Here is an 18,408-nt window from a genome sequence, read left to right as displayed (position 1 = left end):
AGTTTGGTCATTGTGATAGAACACTGCATCGGAATTTTCAACCTCTTATATATGTTTCTTACCGTTATTTTTCGTAAGGGTTCAAATCGTTTGAATTAGTGCAAAAAGTAAAATCCAGTTTTTTTAATTTGGGTTACTCATTCAATTGTACGAATGCAATGTTTCACTTTAATGAATAAAACTTCAATATGATCCTAGTTATGAACTTTAATATTGAACTTCAATAAAATTTCAGTTGGAAACTCGGAATTGAGTAAAATAAGTTCATCTCTTTATCCAGGCTGTATCAATTTTCTCTTTATCTGTATATCTTAGTAATTATATGCTTTTTCATTTGCAGGAGAAGATAGATATGAGGTGTTAGTAGACCAGCTGTTCCCTTGAGACCGATTTCATATTTCAGTAAAAAATTATCACCTAGAGCTCAGCAGAAATCAGCATATGAGAGAGAGCTAATGGCAATTGTGTTGGCTGTACAGAAATGGCGACATTACCTGCCGGGGAAGCATTTTATATCTAGACAAATGATGCATGCCTCATTATCCAAGGTGAATTTGAGTGAATGGGAGGATTGGGAAAAAAGAGATTATGCCTGATAAGCATTTAGCAGCCCTGACACAGAAGGTGTTGATGGCGCCCAAAGAAGAATCCAAGTTTTGGGTTCAGAAGGGTAGATTAATGAGAGGCAGCAGCTTAGTGCTGCCATGACAATTCTCCTAAATCCCCACTATTTTGGCTGAATTTCATGCTACCTTGCAAGGAGGTCACTCGGGTCTTTTCAGAACTTATAAGCGGATTGCAAACATTTTTTATTGGGAGGGAATGAAAGGTGATATAAAAGAGTACATTGCAAAGTGTCAGGTCTGCCAGCAAAACAAGCATGAAACTCTATCCCCAGCAGGATTGTTCCAACCTCTGCCTATTCCCTCTAAGATATGGGCTAATATTGCCATGGACTTTAATCGAGGATTACCTAGGGTGGGAGGAAAGGACACCGTATTAGTAGCATTCGATAGACTAACTAAATATGCTCATTTCCTATTGTTGGGTCACCCCTTCACTGCCAGAGAAGTTGCTGATGCATTTCTCCTCCATATAGTCAAGCTGCATGGGTTCCCAGATTCAATAGTATCAGATAGGGACACTATTTTCTAAGTCAGTCCTGGAAAAAAATGTTCAAACAAGCAGGGACTAAGTTGAAGTATAGTACAACATTTCACCCTCAAACCGATGGTCAAACTGAAGTGACCAATCGATGATTAGAGCTGTATTTGAGATGTTTTGTGGGGGACAAGCCTAGATTGTGGCCTAAGTGGTTGTGTTGGGTAGAACTATGGTTCAACACCAATTTTAATGTGTCAGCTGGTATGACCCCTTTCAAGGCCGTGTATGGTAGAGAACCTTCACCAATTCTTAAGGGTCTGACTATCCCATCAAATGTGAAATCCGTGAACATGTTATATCATGAGAGAGATGTTATTTTGGATCAGTTACAGAAAAATTTAACTGTAGCCCAAGAGAGAATGAACAAACAGGCTGACAAACACAGGAGGGAATTAGTGTTAACAGTGGGAGAATGGGTGTCCTTGAAAGTCAACCCTTGCAGATGGAGCACTCTGGCCAGGAGACAAAATGAGATGCTTAGCCCAAGGTATTATGGTCCTTACTCCTTACCAAGCGGTGGAGCAGATTGGCTCTGTTGCCATTAAACTGGCACTACCTAAGGGATGCAGAGTGCATCCAGTGTTCCATGTTAGCAAATTAAAGAAGGCTGTCACTGCTGGTTCCATGTTTACAAATTAAAGAAGGCTGTCCCTGCTGATTATGTATCTCAACCTTTGGCCGCAGCTATCACTAAAGAGTGGGTCCTTCAGCCAGAATTGGAAGATTTGATGGAGCTGAGATACCACTCCCATGGAGCAGCAGAAGTATTAGCTAAATGAAAACACGATTCGTGGGAAAGCATGGATAGCTTACAAGCAGCATTTCCTTGTTTTCCCCTTGAGGACAAGGTGAAAGTCCTAAGGGGAGTATTGTTAGTAGACCAGCTGTTAGTAGGGTGTATGTTAGGAGTAGAAATACTGGGAATTAAACATGTAATTAGAATTATCACAGTTGTAATAGTTGGGTAACTAATTCTGTTAGTTATTCTGTTAGAGTTATAACAGTTGGGACAGCTGGGTAACTAATTCTGTTTGTGAAACAGAATTATAAATAGACATTGGAGGGGAGTTAGAAGTAAGTTTTGAGAACTCATTTGTAATTGGAGAGTGGCTTTATCGAGTTAGCCAAGTTACTGCATACTCTGAATTGCTTGAGAATTCATATCTTGTTCCCTTGTACCAGTTGAGTCTTTCACGAGGGTTCCAGATACAGTTGAAAGTATTTTTTTTGAATTTTATCAAATTATCAAAAAAAAAAAAGGAGGGCTGAATTCTCAGGATGTTAATATTGCCTGTGACATCATTAAAAATGGAAAAAAAACAAGTTCGAGTTGGATCCATATGAAGTAGGCGAGGGGGAAGATGATACTGGTGAATCTGATGTGAGTGACTTTATAGGTTCTGATTGCGACGACTTGGTTGACACTCAAGAGTTAAATCAGTGAGGAGATAGAAGAATTGCATGAAAAAACTGAAGTCAATAAAAGGTAAAATAGTGAAAGATACAAAAAGGATTTTGTTGGATGAGGTTCAAGAAGTCTAGATTTTCTTAAAAGTATTGGTAGAGACACGACTGAAGCGTTTTCTGAACTAGATGTTGCTTCGATCATCATCGAGTACAGCCACAGAAGAAAGGGATGATAACGAGGCATTCAAATTTCCAAAGCAGGGAAATTTGAATTCAGCATACAAAATCTTGTCAGAGCGCGTGTTCGGAAGAGCTTCCAAGTGGATTTGCAGCTATAATTAGTTCAAACATGAAGCTTGTCTACTTGAGGACGAGCTTAATTGATGAGCTTTTGAAGCAACCAGAAACCTTTGATGGCATAGTGTTAGGAAGTTTTGTTAGAATTAAATCCTACTCAAATGACTATTTACAGAAGAACTCTCATCTTCTCTTACAAGTAATAGGTAATCTTGCTCTTCGCTTAAAGTTACTGTTCTGAAAAAATCAACCATACAATTTTTTATTAAAAGTACAGTAGTTAATTTTGCTAGCATCATATTTTCAAGTACAGTACCAATACTATCATATTCTCATTTTTCTTGGTCTTATTTCTAAAATATTGTTTTTGCTTCATGATTTTATATATTCTTTTAATTAGAAGCGGATCATACATGTAATTTTGACAGCAATTTGCTATAATTGCTAGGCAAAGAATATTGCACATAACTAAGTCATACATTGCTATTGCTTAGGGGTGAGCACAATTACCGAACCCGCCCGCAAACCGAGATATCCGAGTCAACCGTGGGTCTATCGGGCGGGTTGAAATGGGGTTCGGGTCTTGAAATAGCTGAATTCAGTTATAAGTGGGTTAGTTCGGTCGGTTACGGTTCTGAAAAAATGAATCCGTCGAAGCCCACACCCGTCCGAAAGGCACTTCATTTTAAATTATGTAGATTTACTTTCACCCACGTGCTTGTCAATGTCACCAACCTATTTACTACATGTTTGTTTGCCAGCTAGCATACCTATTGGTACTTTACAGTATGATAGGTTTTCAACTTTTTAATGAGACTTTTATTAACATTATTAATTTATTATTATTATTATTCATGTCTTGGGACTTAATACTTCTGACCCACACATATTTATTTTTCTTCTTTTTTGGTTACACACTTTCAACACAACTTGTATTACTCCATTGTTTTTCTTTCTTTTCAGATTAAAACATTTCCGTTTCATTGTTTATCAACTATTCCTCTGTATTGTTGTTGTGTGTTGTTTGTAATTCCTCCATGGATACTTGAAAAACTTGCTTTCCACCACTATCTTCTAGTTTCACAGTGCTTTGTGACAGTGCCTTGCATGGATGACCACGAGATGGAACTTTTATGCACGATGACAGTTCATGGTGCTCCACTGCTCCGGGATGAAGCTTCATGTTACACGACGACAACTTCATGGATGACCACCTCTCTGTATTTTATTTTCTTTATTTGATTAAACCCGTTGCAACCCATCCGAGAAAACCGTCGATCCGACAAACCGAAACCCGACCAATCCGAACTAGCTAACGGTCGAGAATGGGTCTGCTATATATGCTTCTCGGTTTGGGATGGTGGGAGATTTAGAGCCCGAACCCGCCCGAACCCGCCCGTTGCTCTATCCTATTGCATTGCTGCAGAAGGAAGTAAACATGAGTGACCTTCTTTTACTAGCTATCATACTTTCCTTATATGCATACACTGATATATGTATCCATACCACAGGAATCAAAGGATCATCGATGCAAGAAGAACTCGACCAAGAAATTCTGCTACGGCTTTCTAATGTGCCAAAAGATGTATCTTTCAGCCAAATTTATGATGTTGACTTTTCTTAGGTAATATTACTTTGCTAACAATCGTTTCTGCTGCGATATCCCCCAATTCTGAAACCTGGTTGCAATCGAAGTAGTAGTTTCCAAGTTAAAATGGAAACTCATTTTCAAAACCATTTTTCAAAAAGATGTTGAATGTACAGTATTATTTCCTTCATAAGAGCATAGCTGGATTTCTGATGTGAAGGTGATTATCTGTTATTGATTTCAAAGTTTGTTGATGTTATCCGATATGATTTGTGTATCCATATTGTTCGAGGAAATTAGACCTAGGTTATTGATTCTGCAGTAAAGTCTACACTCACCCTAGTGGTTCATGTATATTCCATGTAATCCTAATTATAAGCATTATCTGCAGGAAGAATGTCAAGATCTGTATCAGAGAATGACAAATGTTGTGCTCAAAAAGCCAACTGTAGTAAGTTTGATGAGTTTGTGTGATTTAGTATGTGCTGTAAAAAAAACTATATTTGGTCTTATGTTGAGATATGAATAAGGTTCCTGTAAATATTTTCTGGTTTTAATAGTAAAAATTTATTATTGTGGTTCAATATTGTGCTGGCTGTATTTGAAAATATCTGAAAAAGTAAGGGTGAATGACGTTTATTTAATAATATAGTAATAAAAGTAATACATCTATTGAAGCTTCTTTGCAGTACATATACATCAGGTATCCATAGATCAAGTTTGAGGCTTAAACTAGAGCATATATTTTTAATATTTTTAACTATCTAATAGTCTTCTATTATACCAATTTCTTCAAAATCTAGCCTTTAAGTAGTGCTATTCACTTGTTTCAACTATTCTTTTGCCTGAAATATAAATGCAACAGCACATGCATGATAAAATATAAAATTCAGTATTTTGTTTGGTAATTAACATGCTAAGGTAGTAGCCAGTACATGTTTTGACTCTTCAACATTGAAGCCAATGTCTAATTTCTTCAATTGTAGAAATCATAGAAAACTATATCTCCATATGGTTATTAAGGCCTGTCTTTTAACTTCACGTCCAATATAACATTCACTAATGTGTAATGTCATATGATTAAAGCTAATATATGTCAATGGCATAGAGAAAGGGCCATTGAACTGATGGGAAAAGGAGAGGGGTCACATGGGATTGCAATGTAAAGGAGAGGGAAACTTCTTGAGAAACAGAAGCATACTATAGATTTAAGGCTACATAATCTAGGCATTTTTGGCTTTAGTTTTGTATCAGAACCTTTAAAAAAAAAATCTGACATTTTAGACGGCAATGATTTTATGGGCTTTCCCTTGTTTGAGCATTGTATTTCTTATGAATAAGAATTGATTTGTTAAATAATAATTGATTGAATTTATAGTGACCAAATGATAACCACCTTGTCTCTTACAGCTGGAGCTTGAGCAGAAAGCCAGAACTCTGCATGAAGATATCACAAAGCATGTATGTCGTATATCAATATTATTGTGCTGCGTAATATAATCCATTTTTTCTTTTGTAAAGATAGAGCTCAGTATAATTCAATGTGAAATATCGTGGAATCTAGCATGTGAAGATGGCTATGAATCATGAAATTCAACAAGCGATAGCATTGGCTGATGAATTCCTTGATTTGTAGTTGTTACAAATTGCTGCCACAAGAACCTGTCGTCAAATTTAAAGCTCCTTGTTTAAACTTTTTTACTAGTCATCACTTCATATTTTGAGTGAATACGCACACTAGTCCTTGAAATTGCAAGCATCGGTCAAAATAGTCACTGATTTTTGCAAATCGGTAAATACATTCATGAAATTGTAAAGTGTCAGTCAAAAAAGTCCTTATAATACTTGTATTGTTAGAACTATGACGTGACATGTTAATTAAATATGCGGCCCCTCCACATTGATCCCACGTCAATGGCTTCACTCTAGAGATTAATTTGCCTATAAAACTTAGGTCTCTTAGGGACTCATTTTCCGGTAATTAATCTCTATATAATTGCAATCATTGACAAGTTTGTTTCTAAGATGACATAGATTTCACAGGAAAATTAGTCTCTATTGAGTTTGAAGTTAATGTGGGATCAGCGTCAAATGTGATATGTTCATTTAACATGTTACGTCATAACATGGTATTTTAAAATTTCAAATATTTATTGCCAATTCACAAATATAAAGGGCTATTTTGACTGATCTATACAATTTTGATGACCTATCTGTCTATTTAGCATTTTTAGTAGATGCTAGTTGCTTAAAGCGTGGATGTGGATTGCCTAGTCAATCACGAAGTCGTTCATATGGACTAATGGATGGCTCACGTTTCCAACATTATTTTGGCTTCGATTTATGAAAATCGGAACGTGTGCCATCCAACCTTGACATGATCGCCTAGATCGCATGATTTCTTTAAAGGTTTAATTGGATTCTCTGCAGGTAGGAGGATCATGCATTTGGCCAATTAAGTCGTTGGATGAAAATCAATTGATTTGGATTTAAACTCCAACAAATCTAATTTAAAACATAACTCGAAATATAATCCAAATGATTTTCCTCCATCAACTGAGATTTTGAACTGTTTCAATTCACGACTGCAGTGATTCCATTTCCGTCAAATGCACGCTTCTCTGACTGCAAGGAATCACGATTCACTAAAGCATACCTTAAACATTGGTGTGACAGGGCTTCCAACTGGAACCATGGTTACATGTGTGAACCAAGAAGAAAAACTGGAACGGAGAGTAGTATTGATGAAGTGTATACACCTAAACCCAACTGCCACCCTTTGTTGTCTTCAATCCTCACCACAAAAGTAACTGCAAACAATGCACCACATGACAGGATGAAGACAAAGTAATTAAAAAATCTAGACCTTTTCTTTCTTCCTTCTGGGGTACTCTCATGAAACTGCTCAGCTCCATGAGGAGGAAGTAACCCTTTTATTCCCCCCACTCCGAGTACCACAAGATAGAGACCTGTAAATAGCATAGCTGCTTCCCCCCCTTTGAACTGTCTGACATAAACTGTTGGTGCTTCCCATAACACAATTTGGTGGTTTGGGTGGTGGTATGTGAGCTTGTATAGTAAGCATTAGTAGACCCTATGGATCTCACTCTCAACTTAATATCTTGATAACATCATGGAAATGTTATATTTATTCAGTTATTCCTTAACATGCTTCATTTATTTGACGACTTCATTGAACTAATCTCAATATATGATATGATTGAAGAGCTGTTTTGATTGACTTATTTGAGCGTATCTATTAACATATCCACTTCTGAGAATATTTAAGAGAGTATGTGAAAATAACTTATGACATATACATAAGTTGTTTTAAGCTTATTTCCATAAATTTTCCTGGATAGTTTATGAAAACAGTTTTTAACTTGAAAAGTTTGACTTTAATTTATCTTTTGTTATTGAAATAGTTTATATATAAATATGTATATGATAAACGCTCATGTTATAAACACTTAATTTAGTTATTTATCCAAACAGGCCTAAAGTTAAAGCTAGTTGGAAAATAGGCTCAATTTGATCAGGTCCATTTTTTTTTCATTGTTTTATTACAAAGGAGATTAGTGATATTGTAACTAAGAGAGCGGGTTGTTGGATTTGGATCCTTCTTCCAGCCAGAACTTGAATGAAGAATACTGACCAGTTTTCAAATCAAAATGGTCTTTGCTTCTTTTGTCTTAATTTCTTCTCTTCTATCCTTTTTTTAGGTCATGTTGAAAATTGAACAAGAGTCTTATTCATCTATTTTATTGAAAAAGTTCATTTCAATGGTTTCTTTTAATGATGTTTATAGTCCTTTAAAAATATTTTTAATCGTGTTAATACTGTATGCTACTGTACTGTACTGCTAATTATATATTTGCTACTGAAATGGTAAGGTTTATTAAAAGGTTTAATTATAATATATGCAACTGTACTGCCAATGATAGATTAGTATATTAATGTAGTTTTAATATTTCAATTATATGCAAATAGTGTAATTGTTAGGAAATGTAGGTTCAGTATCCTAACCAACATTGAGGGACACTTGATAGTCCAACTAGTGTAACTATTTCTAGTCTTGTTTGATAACCAATCTAACACCATGATCTCAAGTTCTTCAGTACTTTGTCGCCTATGCTTCTTTCTTTTTTCTACCAATGTCAGTGCTAACAAGAGCACAAGTTCGATTCCACAGGTATCCTCCAAATTTCAATTATGAGGCCTACAAATCTTCTTCTTCTACAACAATTCTTACCACAACTATTCCCTTACGATTTGATTTTCAATTTCCCTGTCACACTCACCGAAACCATCGGAAATTTGTTCTTTGTTAATGAGTTTGGTTTCATAACGTATAAATTACTTGTAAACTATGTAGTTACTAGTCAATAGTGACCGCTAGGCACTAGGCAAAATCGCATTGTGTTGCAGTTTTGAGTAGCGGCTGTAGTGCCACCAATACAAGTCAAATTGCAATCAGATACATTGCAACTTCAGAATTTTTTTTAAACTTTATCATTCTTCGTTTCACCTAAACGTAGTATTTTTTGCCCTTAACTTGTATCTTTTTCCTCTGATTTCCAAATTTTGAATGACAATGAAATAGGCTCCTCATTTCTTGTCATTTCTCTTCCGAAACAGCTTCATCTCCCCACTTCACCTTGTGCGGCTTTCTGGCAGCCCTTTCTGTGACTTTCAGGCAGCCACCCTCACCTTGGAGATAGAGATTCCATTCCATTCAAGAAATTGGCTGTATTTACTTTACATGGTTACCTTAAACCTTGGGAGTTTGTATAACATACAATTGTTTGGTTCATCTCAAACATAGAATAGGATAATATAATACTTTCTGGTTATTATATAGTGTGTCGTAAATATCTTATAATATAATATAATATAATATAATATAATATAATATAATATATGAGTTTATAAGGTTATATCGAACACTCATATCTTATCCGTTTTTATCCTATCATTGCCACCAAATAGGTTATTTGCTTTCTTGCCTTGCCATTGTTGATGAGATCATTAAATTGATTTAAGTTATAAAATCATAATGGATGTTAACCGTTTCTTTCTTGTTTCTTGTAATGCAGATACGACATTGAATTGTAGAAAGTTTCTTGAAAATGACAAGCGTGGCAACTTGGATAGTAAGACAGGCAGTGACTCACTGATTGAAGTCAAATGAAAAAACTCCAAGTTGCATACAACATGGCTCAAAATCTCTGGAGATGTTTATATTATACTCCCTGTACAAAATATTAGTTCATTACTCTATATATTGCTATGTCAGAACTACTTTGGCAAATCTAAGTGATGACTATTTATGACTGCCCAACAAACAACACACATCTATGTAAGAAGTGCTTGCAACCAGGAAGCATGATGTCTAGATTTTTAATGACTTGATTGGCATATGTATTTCCAAGATGAATATAACTGATCTAAGTAATACCAATTATTGGCAATATGACTCTGCATTTGAGAGAGTAGAGTAGCACAGAGTGAGTGAGAAAAATGGAGACTCCTTCGCTGCAAGGTGTGGTGAAGAAGTAGGAAACATGAGGTCAAAAACCTAAGGCAAAGGAAGACAAGAAAGACAATCAACAACCTGAGTTTTTTTTCGAGCTGACCAATGGTAGTGACCCAGATACCTGGTGATTGCCAATTGTGAGGTCTTGAAGACGGGTTGCAGCTACAAAGCACATTTCACAGTTTGATGAAGAGGCTAGCAACTTGCTTTCCATTTGTGAAGAAGTGCAAGACTATCATACATATGGGTGAAGTGAGCAGAAGTAAGGAATTGCCACAAAATTCTAAACGTCATGCTATCCTTGGATCTACAAACTGTTGTCCAGATTTGATATTGACTGGACACCAATATCATGTTGAGTTTTTTCTTGCAATGTGCCTAACTGTGCCCTATGTAATTTCAACTGTTCACCTCAATATCAAGACTCTAGATTCCCACATCTACACTTTTCATGTCGACAAAAATGTAACCTATTATCTTATCTCCAAAGTGTTTCTTCTTGTGTTTTTTTATGCAGTTATGGATTACTCTAAATCTGCTGCTCTTTTCAATTATTTCAGATGCCCGTTTCGCTGTTCAAAGAAAATCGCAACTGAAGTACATTTACCAGTTAATTAGCAACGACTCATTTTTAGAGGAAAAGTCTTAAAGGACCAACACCTTCTTTATGACTATGGTATCATTCAAATTCTACAACTTCATTTTTAAAATCATCTGTGCATTTGTACATCACTCATTAGTTTGGTTTTAAATTTGTCGGTTTCTAGGTTGAAGAGTGTGCCATGCCATGTAGTAGAATTTTATATATGATAAAATGGGTCTTTTTTGAAATCACACCGCGATACTAATCTATTTATTTTACAACGTAATCCTTATTCATTGAAGATGTTGAGAATGAGCAGACATTGCATTTGGTTGAAAGACAGCCAAATCAGCCAGACTTCTGGTACAGAGTCTGCTGAGACAACTAGTGCAAATAGTAGTTGTATTGTGCTAAATGCTGATGCTAAACTTTATCATTTGAAAGGAAACAATGTTGGATCACGAGCTTCACGTAACTGTGTTGGGAAAATTTCACAGTGTGGTTCTTGGGACTATTAATGTGGTAGATCAGATGTATTGGAGATGATTCTTGCCTCATTGCAGATTTAGCGCATGATTGATTTTCTCTACAGACCATAGGATGAGCTGGAGAAGTTCAAATTTCACGTGATGGCTTGTACTGCAAAGACCAAAAAATAATTTACTTAATAAAATGTGTAATTTTCGCTATTTTATTTAAATCTAACGTTTGCTGAGGATGCTTCCTAGCTATTTTAGAGAAAATAAAGTATGTAATTCTTCGCTCACGTGGATCAATTCTGACTGGACAGTACATGATGCAGGGTGGAGATTGGAGAATGCTTAGGCTCATTTAACTCTAGGCATGCTTTCTATTGTCAGAAAATGATATTCACTTATTTATCGTCTAAACATAAACTTAGGGAATGTTTAGAATCATAGTGAGTTTTAACTAAATTACGGTGGCACTGTAATTTTGTTGAGTATAGTTTTTGTTAAAATTATAGTAATACACTGATTCTGTCAAAATTACTTTTTCTTTCTTTATTCATTTGCTCTCTTTTCCACTTACTGATCCAAACCTTCTCCTTATCACTTGGCATATCACAACAAAAGTGAGCATGGCCTTGTTAACGAGTGGATAAGAGAGTCCCCTAGACTCATTCTCACTTGCCAAGGTGATGATGGATGACAAGAATGATAGGGGTGTATGAGAAAGATAAACTGTTTGAAGAAGTAGGGTGGTACTTTACTGATAACCACCAAGTGTTTGTAGAGGCTACTAAGGGATTTTAAAGCATTGGTTAAAAACTTTGGTCATTACCTGAACGTCTCACCCACCAATTCAATCTCTCACCCTATTTTGAAAACATTGGTTAAAAACATTTTTTTTTTTGAATGGCAACTGTTTGTAGTCAAAAGAAACGCAGCTTGAAGGCCGGACGAAGGAATTTGAATCAAAAGAGGAGATATTTGAAGGCCAAGTGAAAGAGCTTGAATTTAAAAAGCAGCACTTTGAAAGACAATTGATGGAGTTAGAGTCAAAAGAAAACCAACTTGTAGAACGAATAAAGGAGTTTGAATCCAAAGAGAATGAATTTGAAGTTCAAGTAAAGGAGTTGGTGAAGGAACTAGTATCAAAACAGAAGCATTTCAGAAGCCAAATGAAGGGAGCTTAATTCAAAAGAAGAGGAACTCGAAGGTCGAGTTAAGGTGCTCGAATAAAAAAATAAGCATTTGAAAGCCAAGTTGAAGATTTTAAATCAAAAGATAAGCAACTTGAAGAACAGTGAAAGAACTTGAGTCAAAAGAAATCATGTTAAAAGATAAGCAGATTGAAGGTTAAGTTAAAGAAATTGAGTCAAAGCTGAATAAATTACCATCATCGAGGGACACTTAATAGTCGTATCAGTGCAACTATTTCTAGTCTTGTTTTTTAACCAAATCTAACACTATCTGAGTTGATTCAGTTAAGGTGCTGTATTGAGTATTGACATTGATTGTAAATATTAGTATAATTGTTTACCCACACAATGAAGAACTCATGCACTTTGAGTTTTGGATTAGCAACAATTTTCTAATTGAGGCACCCACTCTTTCATTTCAACATTTCATACAAAGATCCTAATTTCATAATAGAACATTTAAAGGATGACATTGCGGTGTGTGTTGGTTTTAGGTAGATTGTCCCTAATTTAAAGATCCTAATTTCATAATAGATTGTCTTTTTTCTATAAAGAAAACGAATGCAAGCTATTATGTGCATATAAAATTTATCAGGATTAAGAGCTAATAGTTCCTATATAATTTATTTATTATGTGCATATAAAATTTATCAGGATTAAGAGCTAATAGTTCCTATCAGGATTAAGAGCTAATAGTTCCTATATAATTTATTTATTAAATTTTATTAAATAGAAATCTTGTTGGTTTTTTAGTGGCCGGGATTTGAACCCCGGACCTTTCATATATTATGTATTGTCCCTATGAACTATAAAATTGGTTGTACAATTTTTTTTTGTGGTGGCCAGGGTTCGAACTCCGGGTGGCCAGGGTTCGAACTCCGGACCTTGCATATTTTATGCAATGTCCATACCAACTGAGCTAAGCTCACGAGGATGTTCACATATCATTCATCTTCTATAACTAAGTGTTTTTTGTTAAATTTAAAGTAAAATCATGTTAGATGTCTTTTTAAGTTTGACTATTTTTAGGTTCGTCCTTTAACTTTTATTTTCTTGAATTGGTTTTTTAAGCTGTGTTTGACTTTTAATCTCGAATAATCATAGCTATAACCATAACCCATAGTCAAACCTGAAATAATATCCCAAACTCTTGCTCCTTCTCCTTGCAATCTTCATCTCACTCAATGGAGCTCTCCACGCCAATATACTTACATAACCATAATGCAGAAATTAATTTGAAAAGTACAGTCGTGTATAATAACCATATACAAGACATTCAACGCCTTAGATTTTAGGAAACAAAATCTCGTGTTTAGGCTTCCCATAAAACATAATCAAAATATATAAAAGAGAATGGTAGATTTGAATAATTGATTAGATGTACAATTTTAGATGTACAAATAACATAGCTCGTTATAGAATATCATGTATTTAATCCATTTTCATTCAAAGTTTACTCTCGAGAATGCTGATGCATACCCCCGACATCGGTATCTATAAGTAAATCAATAAAAAAGAAAGTTAGCTTTAATTGGTCAAGTTGACTAGGTCCAATACTACTTATTGAAGCGTAAAGAGAATTGTCATTTTTTTAAAGGTAATAATTATTTTGGTAATATTTATTAAAAAAAATTATTTTGGTAATATTATTTTATTTTTTAATTAATTTAGTTCATGGGCTTTTTACATGCAAAATCAATAAGTTGTCGTAATTAAGGACCTATTTACTTCTAGTGTTTCAATATTTGGGGAGTGAAGTAGCATAATTGATTAGAGTTAAGGGTTGAGAAAGAGTTTAAAGAGTCAAAAGATTTGAATTTCAACCTTAAGTAAAAAAAAAAAAAATACTAATATAACAAAAAAATTTAGTGGTGTACTTAACTTTTATTTTTTGGTGGTGATGCTAATATAACAACTAATTTACTAACAAATTTAGTAAAGTAAACATTAGAATACATATATTATGCAAGTTTTTTAGAATTCATTTTAAAATAGTAATTTTTTAAAGTTCTGAAAACGTTGATATATTCGATCTTTCGTTTGTTCCTATTTTTTCTCTGTTACAAATAAAAAAAACGAAATTTCACAAGTATCCTAGATACGTCACGTGCATAAAAAATAAAAATGTAAAATGTTTTTTTTGGACAAAAAAAGTTTAAATTTTTTTTTTTTAGGAATTAAGTATAAAATCTTAAAACACAAACATACTCTAAGTGTTAAATTGATGTTTTTTTAAAGTTTCATTTTCTCTCTTCATTTTTATAGTTTAGAAAAGATTTAAAATGTATATTAAATAATTTAATTCACCAAATATCACACAATTGTATTTATATTCTCAAAATTTTGATAATGAAAAAAACGGATAGGGTTAAAAATGAAGAGACTATCTCATTATATTTATATTTTCAAAATTATATTTTTAGAAATTGTGATGTTGCGAAGACAAAGACGAAGTAAAGAAAGAACAAAAAGTCAGGAATTCATACCATTAGGGCTGGGCAAAATTAATGGTTAACCGAACCGAACCATATCAAAATTAACTGAACCATTTCACAAATTTATGAACTGAACCATTATTTTGATAACAGTTAATTAACCGAACCGAACCATTAATAACCACAGTTATCCAAACCGAACCGAACCGAACCATTAAGCATATCTATTTAAAACCAACTTATTTTTAAAAAAACAACTTATTTTAAAATAACTTATTTTATGCAAAACAACTTATTTTAAAATCAACTAAAATTATTAATAACTAAAATTATTATTTTTACTTAATATTTAGTTGTATATACAAATATTTTTTTAACTTACTTTGATTAATTTCTGTTGATTTTTTTTTTTCATGAACCTTAACTATGAACAGATCTTTAAAGGGGATGATAACCTTATACAACATAACTTTATTCTTTCAACATAAAATACATCAAGAAAGACATTTAAATAATTAACAAGGCATAACTTTATTCTTTCACCTAGTACACCAAAAGTATTAGACCAACTAGGCTATATGCATACTTATGTCGAACAAGACTAAAATTTTAAAGATAGGCCTCCACCGTGTCATGTATCGAGATCCTTTTAAATTTTGGCTATATGGACATTTTAGTCCTTGAAAGTGTAACGAGTGGTTACAAGACTAAAATTTTAAAGGTAGGCCTCCACCGTGTCATGTATTGAGATCCTTTTAAATTTTGGCTATATGGACATTTTAGTCCTTGAAAGTGTAACGAGTGGTTACAATAGTCCATCAAAATTTTAAAATAGTCTCTAATCGTACACTTTCTTAGTAAAAATAGTTATTCAATGTTGACATTAACTTTTTTCTATAGATAGTAATATGATATAATTAAGTATTTATATGCACTGATATGATAATACATAGGCATATTGAAGAATTAATATAACAATATTAAAAAAACATTTCAACGTAATAGACTATTTTGATTAATATAATGCATTATCAAAGACTATTTTTGAATTTTAATACATTAAAAAACTATTATAACATAAGCTACTCATCACATATTTAAAAATCAAAATTTGTAATGTCCCCTTTAAATTTTCCCAACCTTAGCGTTCCGAAACAACCTTAACTTAATGTCCTTATTAGGTGGTCCCCAAGATTTTTAACATGTGTCCCACGTTGCAGTGCTTCGGTTATAATTAATGAAAGGCCTTGAAGTCCTTGACTCGAAGAAAAGTAAAATTTATTTATTGCTTAAAATTTGAAGTCAATCTCAAGACATGTTGACCATATAAGGCTAAGGATTGCAGTAGTCATGCTACTTTTATATCGTAATAACTCAAAATCCAATTGATTTCAGAACAACCCATTGTGTTGTTCTTCAAATATTTTACATGTCATATCATAGTCATAGGTGCATTCTTCCATTTTTTTTTTATTGTGAGCATCTCTAAGATTTCTTTTTATCATTATTCGTAAACTCAGCTATAATGAGCTTTCATCTCTAAGATTTATTTGATTTAGAGTTTCTGTTCTGAATTCTGATTCTTTTCGAGTGAAAAAAATTACCATAGCTAGATATCTAATTGATGTAATTAAATGTTAAAACGTCTCACATTCTTCCATTTTTTAAGGTGTTACGTGAACCTTTTGTTTTTCAAAGTGGAATACTTAAACCATAGTTCTAATTCTAGTTTCATATTAGGGCGTTTTTTGCTGTCAAATAGTGTAATGGCTATAAATTTATCCCTTAAGTTGAATAAGTGGGTAACTAAGGTTCCTGCATATCTTCATGTCCCTACAACTGAATTATGATCATGAAATATCATATTATATTTTGTATATTAAGTTTAACTAACTTTTATAAAATCATCCTTCAAAAAAAAAAAACTTTTATAAAATCATTTTATAAGACCAAGAGTTAAACTCTTTATAATGTCACTCTTGATCTTTGCTCAAATAAACAATCAAAGCCTAAAAGATTAGGAAATTAACAATTAAGTCCAAAAAAAAAAAAAAGAAGAAGGAAATTAACAAATTAATTACCCCGGTGGCCAAAACCAATGCCAATGATTTTTGTCTGCATCGAGTCTTATTTCTTAATCAATTAATGTGACAAGGTCACATATCCATTTCTCATTTCTATAAGCATCACTGCAACTACCAAGGATCACAAACCCATCATAGAGACTCAATTCATCATCCTTAGAAAACTCTCAACGTGAAACATTGTGCATGTTCCATTCCATGTCTCCTTTTCTTCCTCCACCATTTTCATGAACACCCCAAAACACCCTCCATACATCTTTATCACGTGCTCTGAATCCTATTCACACAACAGCACGCCAATTCTTTTCCAACCCATTTTCTTTGTAGGGTTTAGGAGATATGGAAATTGACCCGGAAGAGGTTGAATGATAAAAGTACCATAAACAGTTTGGACGTAAGCATGCCACCATAATGTTCCTTCTTGTTGTGTCACGTTAAATTTGTATGTAAATTTATTTTCAGGTCAATTTTTTTTTTTTTTAAGGATATATTCAGGACCATCTATCTGCCCATGCACTCAATAGCTTGAATACGTATCTCTCCCTGCCTTTACATAGTTCAAAAAAGTCATAAGCAATTGGACATTAAATTCAATATTTGGCTTGTAAAGAAATAGTCTCCATTCATGGATCAAGTATGAATCGTAGAGACTAGATATATTTTTTATTTGTGACGAACCAAATCTTGGAAAAGTTAGTCTAATTTAGGGTGAAAGGTTTAAAAAAAATGTTATAATATCACATAAATTCATGTTATTCAAATAGTTTACTGATGAAGGTGGTATGGGTTTTTGTATGAATTTTGCATTTGAGTCCATCTTCGACCCACACTTTTTTTTTAATGAACTAATAAGTTGAATGAGTCTTCTACCCACACATTTATAGAGTAACATCAACTCACATTTGCAGTGAGATGTTTTTTTTAAGGGAAAAGTGGAGTATTTTGTTACTTGCATTTCTAGGGTACCTAAAATATTTTGTTACTCAAATCTCTCGAATAAATCATCAATTTAGTACTTAATTTATCATTTATTTTTAAATCTAGTCCCTAATTTATATAGATGTATTAAGTAGTACATCCCTAAACTATATAAAATCTAAGAAGCACATACAGGATACGTGTATCGGATATGATATGTCTGTCATTGAAAATATAGAATAGATACATTTAAGATACATATATAAAAAAATTAAAATAAAATGGAAATTAAAATAATATCATAACACAAACTCAAGAAGTAGTGTTTCAAAGGCGGATACTCCACTAGTTTGGCTCAAGGAATGCTCTACTGCCTTTTCCTTCAAGGTGGATACTCCTAGTTGTAACTAGTGAGTTTGTTTGTATCCTCTATATAGTGGTTTGTTCAGACTTGGTAATTGTGAATATGCACAACCGTGAATTGAATTTGCAGACAAAAAGAATTATGGAAAAGTAAACCAATCTTTAGAAATGCTTGGAAGTTAAATGGGTGCATCAGAATTTAGATGAATCAATTAAAGTAGAGAGAGGAGGTCAATAAATTAAAAAATAGTAGTAATTAAGGAGAGGAAAGCTAAACAGTTAGATGTATATTAGGCCTGTCAGAGATGCGTAGACGGTGTATCGCATCGTGTCGGAATTTTTTAATGTACTTTTTTAATTAAAAAATTCG

At 33.5% G+C, this 18,408-nt stretch overlaps 1 pseudogene across 1 annotated transcript; it reads left to right on the top strand.

The window, feature by feature from the left end:
* The first annotated feature begins 1,632 nt into the window (after positions 1-1,632).
* On the top strand, positions 1,633-12,619 carry LOC146923807 (uncharacterized protein At5g08430-like; annotated as a pseudogene). The gene is made up of 7 exons (XR_015011181.1): positions 1,633-1,783; positions 2,320-3,074; positions 4,380-4,492; positions 4,848-4,907; positions 5,867-5,917; positions 9,553-10,457; positions 10,553-12,619. The product of XR_015011181.1 is annotated as an uncharacterized protein At5g08430-like (transcript).
* Positions 12,620-18,408: the final 5,789 nt, after the last annotated feature.

Source organism: Medicago sativa, chromosome 5, assembly GCF_051527215.1.
Source record: "Medicago sativa cultivar Bolivia chromosome 5, Bolivia_mono, whole genome shotgun sequence".
In the NCBI taxonomy this organism is placed as follows: domain Eukaryota; kingdom Viridiplantae; phylum Streptophyta; class Magnoliopsida; order Fabales; family Fabaceae; genus Medicago; species Medicago sativa.
Note: the sequence above shows the minus strand (reverse complement) of the source record. Positions and strands in the feature narration are given on the sequence as shown.